This window comes from Triticum dicoccoides, chromosome 7B, assembly GCF_002162155.2.
Source record: "Triticum dicoccoides isolate Atlit2015 ecotype Zavitan chromosome 7B, WEW_v2.0, whole genome shotgun sequence".
Taxonomy (NCBI): Eukaryota; Viridiplantae; Streptophyta; class Magnoliopsida; order Poales; family Poaceae; genus Triticum; species Triticum dicoccoides.
This window is the reverse complement of record NC_041393.1, coordinates 195,016,499-195,029,554: the sequence shown is the minus strand read 5'-3', so window position 1 is coordinate 195,029,554 and position 13,056 is coordinate 195,016,499.

Sequence of the window (13,056 nt, the reverse complement as noted above, 5' to 3'; positions counted from 1 at the left end):
CCGCGTTGGCTCGCTCAGCCTGGCCATTGCTCCGTGGGTGTGCTACCGAAGCGTAGCATATCTGTGTTCCAAGGTTAGCATAGTATGTTTTGAAGAGATTGCTGGTGAATTGTGAACCATTGTCGGTGATGATGTGGTTAGGCACCCCGAATCGGCTCACGAGGCCCCTGATTAACTTGACTATGGAGCCCGCTGGGATGGTGCGGACAACTTCCACCTCATCCCACTTGGTGAACTTATCCACGACAACGTAGAGCTAGCGATAGCCCCTGGCGCCCGAGGAAACGGGCCCAGAATGTCCAGTCCCCAAACCATGAATAACCATGAGATGGGTATGGTCTGCAGGCCCTGAGCCGGCTGATGGATCTGCTTGGCGTGGAATTGGCAGGCTTCACAAGCCTTCACCAGCTCGACAGCATCGTTGAGTGCTGTGGGCCAGTAGAACCCACTGCAGAACGCCTTGCCAATGAAGGTTCGTGATGATGAGTGGTGCCCACAGTCTCCGCCGTGTATGTCTGCCAACAGCTCCTTCCCCTGTTCCCTGGAAATGCAACGTAGGGACACATCGTTCGGTCGCTCTCGGTAAAGCTCTCCATCTTGGACGCAGTATGCCATGGCTTGCCGCACCATGCGTTTCGTGTCTTCCTCCTTTTCCGGCAGGGTCCCTTTCGTCAAGTAGCTCTTGAGTTCCACGGTCCAACACCCCTCCTAAGGCTCCAGCGCCAGGAGCAAGCGTGCTCCCGAGGTTGGTCCACAGGCCGGGGCTCCCGAGGCAGGCGGCTGGGGGAGCACCGGCTGAGGTTGCACCCTGCCCAACGGTGGTGGCACCGCCGAGGGCTTAAAGAGCCTCTCTTCAAAGACTCCGGGTTCATGAGGCAGCCGTCTGGATGCCCTTTTCACGATGTCGTCAGCTTCCTGATTGGTGCCGCGCGGCACATGCTGCAACTCCAAACCCCAAAACTGCTTCTCGATTTTGCGAACCTCTGCTAGATAGGCCTCCATGTGCTCGTCCTTCGGCTCATACACCTTGTTGGAGAAGTTGACGAGGAGTTGGGAATCGCCCTTGATGACGAGGCGCTTCACCCCCAGGGCCACCGCAGCCTTCAGGCCTGCTATCAGCCCCTCGTATTCTGCTATATTGTTGGACACCTTTTCCCCATGCTGGAAACAGAGTTGCACGGCGTAGTAGAGCCTGTTCTAAGTGGGGGATATGAGCACCGCACCAGCCCCCGCACCATGCCGCGAGAAAGCTCCGTAGAAGTACATAACCCAGCCATTCGGCGCCTCACATCCCAGGGAAAGCGAACTGTCCTCGCCTGCCTCAAGTCCCGGTGCCTCTGTCCATTCTGCTACAAAATCTGCAAGTGCAGCTCCCTTAACGACCCTAGTCGTGCTGAACTCCAACTGAAACGCTTGTAGTTTGATGTTCCATTTGGCGACCCTTCCTGCCGAGTTGGGACTCTGGAGTACCCTTTCCAATGGGTATGCTGAGACAACCTTGATTGGATGACCTTGGAAGTAGTGCCGCAGCTTCTGTGAGGCCACCAACAGCACGAGAAGGAGCTTCTGAGGCATGGGCTACCGCGCCCTTGCGTCCCTCAACACTGTGCTGACGAAGTACACGGGGTGCTCGACGAGGGCGGGCGCAGCGACGGAGTCTGCACCCTCCGGAGGCACAAGCATCTCCTGAGGTGCAGGAGTCCCCAGCTCTTGACAAACTGGTGGAGCCTCCTCTGCCGTGACAACGCCTCCTTGCTGAGGCTGACTCGTATCCGCTGAGGGCGTGGCCCTCAAGTAGTCTCCCCGCCCCAGGGTTGCTGCAACCGGTACAGTATTGGTTCGGCGCTCCTCCCGGACGGCCAGCAGAGCTGCGCTGGCGGAATATGGTGTGGCGGCAAGGTAGTGCACCAGGGGTTCTTGTGGGCGTGGCGCTACCATCACAGGGGGGCTGGTCAAGTACTTCTTGAGGTCTTGAAACGCTTTGTCAGCCTCTGGAGTCCATTCGAATGGGCCCTTCCTCTTCATCAGCTTAAAGAAGGGCAAGCCGCGTTCCCCTAGCTTGGAGATGAAGCGCCCCAGCGCAGTTACCCGCCCGGTAAGCTTCTGCATTTCCCTGAGAGTTTGCGGCGGAGTCATGTCTTCAACCGCCTTGACCTTCTCCGGGTTAGCCTCGATCCCCCTGTGGGACACGAGGAAACCCAGAAGCTTGCCAGAGGGAACACCGAACACGCACTTCTCCGGGTTGAGCCGCAAGTCCACTTCACGCAGGCTCACGAAGGTTTCTTCCAGGTCCTATATCAGGGTATTCACCTCCCGAGACTTTACCACTATGTCATCGACATAAGCCTCAGCGTTCCTCCTGAGCTGTCGGCCTAAAGAGATGTGCATCAGCCGCTGGAAGGTTGTGCCTGCATTACGCAATCCGAATGGCATGCAGGTGTAGCAGTACACCCCGCACGGGGTCTAGAAAGCTGTTTTCTCCACATCTTCGACCGCCATCTTGATTTGGTGATAGCCTGAGAAGGCGTCCGAGAAGCACAACAGGTTGCACTCGGCAGTAGAGTCGACGATTTGGTCGATGCGGGGGAGCGGGAACGGGTCCTGAGGGCAGGCCTTGTTGAGGTTAGTGAAATCGACGCACATGGGCTCCTTCCCCCCTTTCTTCGGCACAACGACGGGGTTCGCCAGCCACTCCGGGTAGCGAACCTCGCGAATGACTCTCGCGGCCTCCAACTTGCGAGTTTCCTGGATGATGAAAGCTTGCTTCTCCGTGGACTGCCGCCTTACCTTCTGCTTCACCGGGCGTACGTTGGGGCAGACGTTTAGGTGATGCTCGATCACATGCCTGGGGACCCCGCCAGTTGCTTGGGTTCCCACGCGAACACCTCCTTGTTCGCATGTAGGAACCTTACCAGGGCCTCCTCTTGCTCGAGATCTAGATTGTCGCCTATGGTGAAGGTGGCGCCAGAGGACCCATCCTCGTCTACTGATACTTGCTTGGTTTCTGCTTTGTCTTGTGTGAACAACTGCTTCTTCTTGGTGGGCACAGCCCCCTTGGCCTTGGGGGGATCGGCACCGGCGGGCTGCGCTGCTGCTGCCTTGAAAGCGAGCTTGAGTGCCTGCAGGGCATCTTTCGTATCTTCGGCTATGGTGAGGACTACGCTGCTCCTGAGCATTTTCATCAGGTTGTAAGCCGAGTGAGTTGCTGCCATGAACTGGGCCAGAGCCGGGTAGCCGAGGATGGCATTGCACGGGAGGCTGATGGGGGCGACGTCGAAGTTGACTAGCTCTGTGCGGAAGTTGGCTTGGGTGCCGAATGTCACTGGGAGGCGGATCTGCCCCAAAGAGCCGGTGGGGCTGCCCCCAACGCCCGAGAAGGGCTGGTTGGGTCGGAGCCGCTCCAGTGGCACATGAAGGAGGCTGAAGGCCTCGATCGAGAGCACATTGAGGCCGGCTCCACCATCGACGAGGGTCCTAGTGACTGCCACCTGGCAGATGGTAGGAGTACACAACATCGGGAGCGCGCCCGAGCAGGCGGTGTTGGCGAGGTGATCATCCGAGCTGAAGGCCAAGTCGGCCTTGGGTGACGCCCAACCTAGAGGAGCTGGGTGGCGAGTCAGGGCAGCACCGACCTGACGGACGAACGGCTTGATGTGGCGACTCGTGGGTGGTGCTTGTGAGCCACCAAGGAGTGCCGCGACGACCGGGAGCACCGGAGCTGCGCGATGGGTGGGGAAGAGGCCACACAGCTCCTCCAGGAGTCCACTGAAGACGCTGGCAAATGGAGAAACCACATGCGTGGGACGCCAGTGAGCGCCATGGGCAGCTAGTTGGCCATGACCTGGCCATTGCCTCCGGCCTTGAGGACGACCTCCTCATATGCCAGCAAGAAAGCTAGCGGATCTGCCGTGCCGTCGTAGCGTGGCGGCATCTCTGGCTTGAACTTGTTCGGCCACCGCACTTGTCGCAGGGCAGGGGTCAGAGCCTGGAGCCCCTGGGGCCCAGGGCTGGCCTCCGCAGACAGAGCAGGCGGCGCGCTGCCGGCCATGAGGGCGAAGCGCAAGGCTGATGGAGAATGGGCTGCTGACAGGGAGAGTTGCGGTGCACCCCTACCTGGCGCGCCAAATGTCAGATTTCGGGTTCCGGCAGACCCTTGAGGTTCGAACTCTGGGGTGCGCGCGAAGATCTCTCTCCTACCAACTCACGTCTCGAAGCCTTGCAAGGAATCTAGGATAGAAAGATGAACACACATGGGACACGAGGTTTATACTGGTTCAGGCCACCATTGTGGTGTAATACCCTACTCCAGTGTGTGGTGTGGTGGATTGCCTCAGGGGCTGATGATGAACAATACAAAGGAAGAACAGCCTCGCGAGGGATGTTCTTGTGGTGGTGTTGCCCCTTTGGAAGGGTTGGTTTCTTCGATCCCCTCCTATTGTGGTGGCTAGTCCTATATATAGAGAGGCCCTGGTCCTCTTCCCAAATATTGAGCGGGAAGGGCGCCAACAATTGGCCATTTTGAAGGGGAACATCTAGTACACTTATCCTGACTAAAGTTGGTCTTCAACTGTCAAAGACTCTGACGATGACGCCGTGTTGGGCTCCACGGTGACCTCCATCCCGCCGTTCTGCTGGTCTTGGTCTTGTTGCACCGAAACGGTAACCTTTGTCTGATGCCTTGGCCTGTGCTTGCCCCCTTTGCACCAAATGGGAAACAAGGACACTGCACAGGCCGACGCCGGCCTGGCCTCGATCGTCATGGCTTGCATCACGGGCACCTCGCGAGGTACCCCTGCCTTGATCTCTCTGCCTCCTCGCGAGCCCGCCTGATGAGGCTGCTCCTGAGGAAGCTTCCTGTCGTCCGCCCCGCGAGGCTTGGCCCCTCGCGAGGGTCTTGAGCTTGAGCCGATGAAGGTGGGCCGCACCGGGCCACCGCTTGAGCCACGCCGCAGGCTGCAGGCAGGCAAGTCTGGGGACCCCCATTCCTAGAACGCTGACAGACTGTAACCATGGGCTGAATTTGGCCCACAAGCAAAAAATGACAGTAACGGGCCGTAAGTAAACGAATGTTGGAAATGAGCCCAAGAATAAATGGGCTCTGAGAAGGCCGAAAGATAACATGGGCTGGAAACGGCCCAATGGAATAACGGGCCGTTAATGGGTATAAAGTGATACACTGTTCATTACGGGACAGTTTCACCACGGGCCGTTAATGGGTGTAAAGTGATACACTGTTCATTACGGGCCAGTTTCACCACGGGCCTTTAATAGGCCAAGAGTTACATAGGGCCTCATATGGGCCGAAAGACGTCATGGGCCATACATGGGCCAGAAGTGAAAACGGGCTGGAATCATATTGGATGGCCCAGATGACGCTACTGGGCCTAATTCGGATAGGGCGTAATGGGCCTTGGGTTAGCGGGTTGTAAATGGGCTATATGAAAACAAGCCGTTAACAGGCTTTCCATGGGCCGGCCCGCCACCTTTTGACAAAGTCAAATGGGCCGGCCTTTTCACAGGAATGGGCCTCTGTTGGGCCGTGCCACGTGTCGAAGTATCATAGGCGCCTTCTATCCAATGAGTGGATGACATCTGTCCCAACGATGAGTCGACACGTGTTTCCTCCAGCCAATGATGATTTTACACGTGGAAAATCCCCATTGGTCGGGGCTGTTAACGGGTTATCGGATCCAAAACCCGACCCGATAGCTTAACGGCATTCCGTTACGGTGGATGCCATGTGTCGGTCACCCTTGACGAAAGCACTTCTATGACACACGATTTATCGTCATGGAAGTGGACACTTCCGTGATGATAATTTTGGTAATGTCATGGAACACTTCTACGACAGCACATGTATGACTATCTTGATTCTGTCATAGAATCGTCATGGATGTACATGCATGACAGAAAACGCGACCTACTGTGACAAACACGTATCATCATGGAAGTGTATTTTTTTTGTAGTGATAGTAGTCCCCGAAGCTGGTGGGGCGTCGTGGCTGAAAGGGCGGGAGGCCTTAGTAGCTTCCTACTCCGAAGAGCCGACAACTAGGAGTCAGCTGCGACCAAGCACACCGTCTGGTGAGTTCGAAATGCGATAGCGGGAGCTAGGTGGCTCGTTTGTTGCGCGCCGAGCCAGCCGGCCGCTGACCGCGCGCCACGCGGCGCCAGCCGGCCGAACCAGCCTGCCAGCCCATGCACGCGATGGGACGTCGCCACGGGCTAGGGCCCGCCACTACCAGGCCTCGGCACGCGCGTGGATCCGTCGTGGCCGAGGCAGACGGTTGGAGGTCTGGGGCGCAGTAAATGCACGCCATTACTGCGCGGTAAATGCGGGGTCATAGGGTCATGGGTGCAGTTAATCCCATGACCCCCACGCCCGCCCCCTCGGCTCTGTCGCGAGGGGCTATAAGTAGAGGGAGGAGGGGAGTGGCAGACGCACGCATGCCCTTCTTCCCTTCGCCATCTCCTTCTTCCTCTCTTTGCTACCGCCGCAGTTCGTCATCGCCGATCCCATCCACCCCGCAGCGCCGCTGCTCCGTCGTGGGCTTGCGGACTCGTCACCGTGCCGTGCTTCCATCGAGCTCCAAGTGCTCATGGTGGGCGAGTGGGCAAGCTCCGGGGCTTGGGATGGCTCCAACGTCCATGAGGATCACCTCGAGTTCCTCCGCCAAATGCGGTGGCTGCCCGACGAGGGCTATGTGTAGGTACACGTGCCGCCCAAGAGGGAGATCTCGCCGGCGCCGGAGGACGGCGAACGCGTCGTCTTTCAATCGCTTTTTCTTCGCGGCTTCGGCCTGCCGGCGAGCGGCTTCCTCCGCTCCTTCCTCCAATTCTACCGTCTCCAGTCGTACCACCTCACGCCGAACTCGGTGGTGCTGCTGTCGGCCTTCGTGACCCTCTATGAGGCGTACCTCGGCATCCTCCCCACCCTCGAGCTCTGGGGGGAGTTTTTCTATACCAAGCTTGGCACCGCCGCCAAGGAGAAGGCGGCTCAATGCGGCGCCTTCGTCGCGGTGTGGTGTCCGACTGTAGAGAATTGCTTCCCAGCCATCAGCTTGACATAGTCGGTCAAGCTGTCGCAAAAATCTTACTTCTACATCAAGAACGTCCACCTGGAGGCGGACTTCGTCAACTTATGTAGCCGGCCCGCCGGTTGAAGCCCGCACCAACTAGGCGTTTCAACCAAAGACTCTGTTGGCCGCCTCCTCCGCAGCCGTCGCCCGACTCAAGGTGATGATGGAGGTGGAGGGTCTCAAGGGGTCGGACCTGCTGACCGCCTTTGTGGTGCGCCAGGTGCTCCCTCTCCAAGGCTGGCCTCACATGATCAGCCAGATGAGCGGGCATCAAGACCCGTGCCGGATGTGCACCAAGGAGATGTCGGGTGCGGAGGTGGCTCATCTGGTAAACTACATCTCGAAATGCAAGCTCCTGGAGGAGGAGTGGCAGAACGGCAAGCAGCCATACTCCCGAGCGCACCCGCCGCCCGCGGTAATTCTCAACTCTTTCCTTTCTTTAGTTGCCGGGTTCTTCTTTGCTGCCTGATCAGTCGGCCACAATGCAGATCTTCACCATCCAGCCGACAGCTGATGCCCTGGTGCAGGGCCACGAGTAGCTGCCCGACCGGGCGGTGAGTGACGTGGACAACCCCGACTTGGGGGTGTCCGACCTGGAAGAAGACGATGCCACGGGTGGCGGTAGCGGAGCAGGCGGCTCTGGAGGTGGAGGTGGCCTCAACAATTGGCCATATGATGATGAGGAAGAGAATGAGCCGCACCGCCTGCCGGCCGCTGAACAAGTGGGTGCAAGCTCATCAGCGGCGCCGACTGCCCCAGGTGGCGCACCGAAGCACCGGGCCAGCTCGCTGTTGTTTGGAAGCCGGCCAAAGAAACCGAGGGGCTCGGCGGCCGCGACCAAGCGGGAGGAGGCCACCGCGAAGGTGGCCTGGTTTCAGAAGACTGTGAAGCAGCCCCCGAGGGTGTCTGCGTAAGTATTCGATTTCTCTTGCGCTCTCTCTCCTTTCTTCTTGCAATTTCTTTCTGAGTACCTTTTTGTTTTGCTTGAACAGGGCCCCGCTCTTTCTTGAGCGGTCCGACTCTGCCTCCATAATCAGGACGGCAGAGGGCTCTGCCAACACTAGTCGTGTGGACCCGTGCGCCGAGCTTCAGGCCGCAACGGAGAGGAACGCACAGGAGGCGCGTGAGGAGAGGGAAGAGGTAGAGCGGCAGAGGGCGGAGGCGGCCAAGGCGGCGCAGGAGAAGGCGGACGCGGTTGCTAAGGCCCAGGCCGACGTTGCGGCCAAGGCCCAAGTGGATGCCGTGGCCAAAGTGCAAGCAGAAGAGGTCGCATGCGGCCAGGCTCCGCAACGTGTCATCCCCCTTCGCGCTGTGCCACTCGCACTTGAGATATCAGCGCCAGCTGGAGGAGCCGGCAATGACCATACGGTAGTGGAGAAGGAAGGGGGCGACGGCGTCACCCCGGGGGCGGAGATGCCCCCGCCGGCACCGACCATCGTGGACCAAGGCATCCGGCCTGACGCACCATCGGTGCTGCCGGCTGGTGGCGAGCTGGTGGTAGGGGCGACCCCACGGTCCGCTCCCCGGCACGCCGGCGTGCGGCGAAGGCGGCTTTGGCGCCACGGCCGCAGGAGGCACTACAAAAAAATACACTTCCGTGATGATACGTGTTTGTCACAGTAGGTCGCATTTTTTGTCATGCATGTACATCCATGACAAATTTATGACAGAATCAATATAGTGATACCTGTGCTGTCGTAGAAGTGTTCCATGACATTACCAAAATTATCATCACGGAAGTGTCCACTTCCATGACGATAAATCGCGCGTCACAGAAGTGCTTTCGTCAAGGGTGACCGACACATGGCATCCACCATAGCGGAACGCCGTTAAGCTACCAGGCCGGGTTTTGGATCCGATAACCCGTTAACAACCCCGACCAATGGGGATTTTCCACGTGTAAAATCATCATTGGCTGGAGGAAACACGTGTCGGCTCACCGTTGGGACAGATGTCATCCGCTCATTGGACCGAAGGTGCCTATGATACGGCGACACGTGGCACGGCCCAACAGAGGCCCATTCCTGTGAAAAGGCCGGCCCGTTTGACTTGGTCAAAAGGTGGCGGGCCGGCCCACGGAAAGCCTGTTAACGACCTGTTCGCATATAGCCCATTTACAACCCGCTAACCCAGGGCCCGTTACGCCCTATCCGAATTAGGCCCAGTAGCGTCATCTGGGCCGTCCAATATGATTCAGCCCGTTTTAACTTCTGGCCCATGTGTGGCCCATGACTTCTTTCGGCCCATATGAGGATCTTTGTAACTCTTGGCCCATTAATGGCCCGTGGTGAAACTGGCCCGCAATGAATAGTGTATCACTTTATATCCATTAACGGCCCGTTATTCCATTGGGCCATTTCCAACCCAAGTTATCTTTCGGTCTTCTCAGGGCCCATTGATTCTTGGCTCACTTGCAGCATTCGGTTACATACGGCCCGTTACTGTCATTTTCTGCTTGTGGGCCAAATTCAGCCCGTCGTTACAGTCGGCCCGTTTGCGGACCGTTAATACGTTGGGCCGTTTTCATGTCAAAAAAACCCGTTGGGCTGTTTTCATAGAGTTATCAAATACGGCCTATTAACGGCCCGTTATGGTCCACGAATAGTACGGCCCGTGATTGGCGAAATGATGATACGCCCCGTAGAAGGCCCATGGATCCTACAGCCCGTATGAGGCCCATGGATAGTACGGCCCGTAGAAGGCCCATGGATCGTACAGCCCGTAGAAGGCCCATGGACCCTACGACCCGTAGAAGGCCCATTGATCCCTAAGGCCCGTATAGAAGGCCGATGGATCCTACGGCCCGTATAGAAGGCCAATGGTCCTACGGTCGAACGAAGGCCCGTGGATCATACGGCCTGCAGGAGGCCCATGGTTACAACAGTCCGTGTGTTGCCATGATTATTTTGGCCTAGTTACCAAAAATAGGCTATTGTGGCCACTAGAAAAACACAAAAAAAGAACTGCAGTGACTACAAGCAAACAACTAAACAAGACAATAAGGAAATAAATAAGCAAGCAATTAAGGCTAGCCTATTACCGCTATTACACATATTACATCCACTGGGCATCAAAGTTCACCACCAGTGCAAATATAGGGAACAAAGCAGCATATTACATACACTGGCCGTCAAAATTGGCCACCAGTGCAAATAAACGCGGCAGCAAAACTAGTGCATAACTGAAACAACTTCAAAAGAGCTCAAGAAACATTATCTTGGGTATCCATCATGCTGGCAATAAGCTTAGCAAGCTGATTATCTTTGTCCTGTTTGGCGCTAAAATCCTCCAACGCTTGTTATTGTACCAGAAAGTATGCATCTGAATGCTCCAGGGACTTCCGCAGTCCTTCTGCTTCTTGTCACAGCACAGCTGATCGATGTCTTTCAGCTTGTAGTTGAGACTCAAGAAACCGAACTGATTCAGACAGTGAGTTTGAATAGCTTGTGCAAGCGGTAGTGGCGAGTAACTCGAACACTAAACCAAGACAGGACTTTGGGGTTGTCTTGCTGTCTTCAAGATAGTCTTCCTTATCTGTTTTATCAGCTTTGTTGGAGACCAACAAGGATGTGTAACTATCCTGAACCTTATCTGCATTACTTCCTTTACCATTGCTTAATAAGGCACTCTTCCCCAATATTCTGTCAGCATTCTAAAAGAAGAAACAAGCAGACACATAACAAGTTTAGCACGTACTAGTATATGAAACTCATTTCGGTGAACCAATTCATTAGTAAGGTGGACAGGATTAAACTACCAAGTCTTCTATTGCCAAGTACTAGTACATAATAAAAGCATCAAACAAACATATATCTATGTCCTATGGTCATTGCATTTTCTTTCCAAATCAAAATAGAGACACGGTTCAAATCATATCAGTTCAAGAAAAAGCAGCAGTGAAAGAATACAAAGCATGGGAAACTACAAGACACAACAAGATTTCAGATGGGTACCACGGGTCTACATGTACAACAACACTATTGGATCTGTTGTGATGCTAGTAATGTGCATGATATGAAAGTCAACTGTATACACAATTGAAATTGAAATCAAAAGAGCTATTGATAAGAGCAAACCTGTTAAAGAAACATGTGTGAACATACCTGCTGTGCCATTGGAGTTTCGATTGGATCCTTCAATTTAAAAATAAGTTCGTATCAGTAAATACAGTGATACAAGAGCAAAGCAAATTAGCAATGGAATCTTAAATTAGAACAGTTGTTCTTCAGGTTTAGGCACTTGTTCTACATGAACAGAGTACAGTAAGACGCCAGAATATAATACTTAAAAATAAAAAATGAGCTCATAGACCTTACCACATTCTTGGTTCGGGACCAGTACAGAACAAGGCGTTCCCAGTCATCGTCCAGTAAATGTGTCTCAGGAGAACTTAAGGGAATTTGATGAGTTTCTTTGCCGGTGAAGTACGTTTTCTTCAGGTAATTCCGATACTGCCACCAAGCATTCTTGAAGATAGCAGAGGTATTAGCACATGTTACCTCATCCTGAGTTTCCAAATCGGTCCTTCTCTATAGGGAAAAATGGAAAAATTTGCTATATTATAACCATCATGGAGGTAGGATGTATGGGACGAAGCAAAGTAATTGCCATGAATAACATTACTTACACATAACTCCTGGAGAAACACCTGCAACTAGCATTTTCCTTCATCTTCAGTATAATATTTCCAAGATGGGAAGATACGCACATACGATTTAACAACATGAAATGCGATAGATGCTAAACTATGACTAGCTGGTTGTGCTTCCTCCACAGGAATAGGCGTACTAACTGGTGGAGTTGGGGTTCGCCGTGATAGTACTGGCCCTTTGGGCACTGGAGCTGCCTTACTAACTGCTCTTGTTTGGGGGCTCTGTGGTGGAGATGGTGCTGTGTCAACAGGAACTAGGTTACTATCGGCTGGGGTTGGGGTTAGATTGGGTGAAGCTGGTTCTCTGTCCATCATAGTAGGGGTACAATCTGTGAGAGTTTGGGTTATGTGTGGTAGGGCTGGTTCTTGTGCATGTACAACCGGGGTGCTATCTCCACCAAGAGGTAGCACTGTTTTATTTGAAGACCGTGTTTTTATTCCGCTAGATACTGGCATCACCCGCTCCAATTCAAATGGCTGATAAACAGGAAACATAGTTGAATGTACAGACATTGTATGAGAGACAGATGCAATAGATAGTGTGGAAAAAAGAGGGCATGAAATAGTTGACATGTATATTGTTTAACTAAAACGGATAGCATGACATAATTTCACATATATGATGTCTATCTAAACTGGATAGCATAGCATAACATAATTCAAAGATATGATGAATAACTAAACAGGATCGCATGACATAATTCACCTACATGTTATCTAAGTAATCAGGATCGCATCATTTAATTCACATATGTGATTTATATGCTAAAGAGAGGGCATTCGATATGATGTCTGAACTAAGAACATGGTGTTGAATATTGTGTATATGATGTCTAAACTATGCAATGCAAGACACCGTATGCATGATATGAGCAGTATAACCGTGGCAAGTTAGAGCATACACCTCAGTAGGGGAATAGGACTGGTCATCTGTCTCTGAATCCATCTCTGAGGAGCTATCGGGACCCAACAAGAGATCTGCTTCGACAGGTAGCACTGTCTGCTCTGAAGGCCTTGTTTTCACTCTAGATTTTTCCATCTCCCGCCCAAATGGATGATTCACAGGAAGAGTAGTTTAATGTACAAACATTGTCGGCAAATGGAAATGTAATGAAGAAAAGGATGGGCAAGATATCATTCAAATATATGACGCCTAGTTAAACAGGATGGCATTGCACATTTTACATATATTATGGCTGGCTAAAAGACATGAGGCTGCATAATTCCCATATATGATATAGAAACTAAGCAGGTGGCATTACAGAACATGTCTAAACTAAGCAGATGACATATATGATGTCAAAAGTAGGCACTGCAAGGCAACAT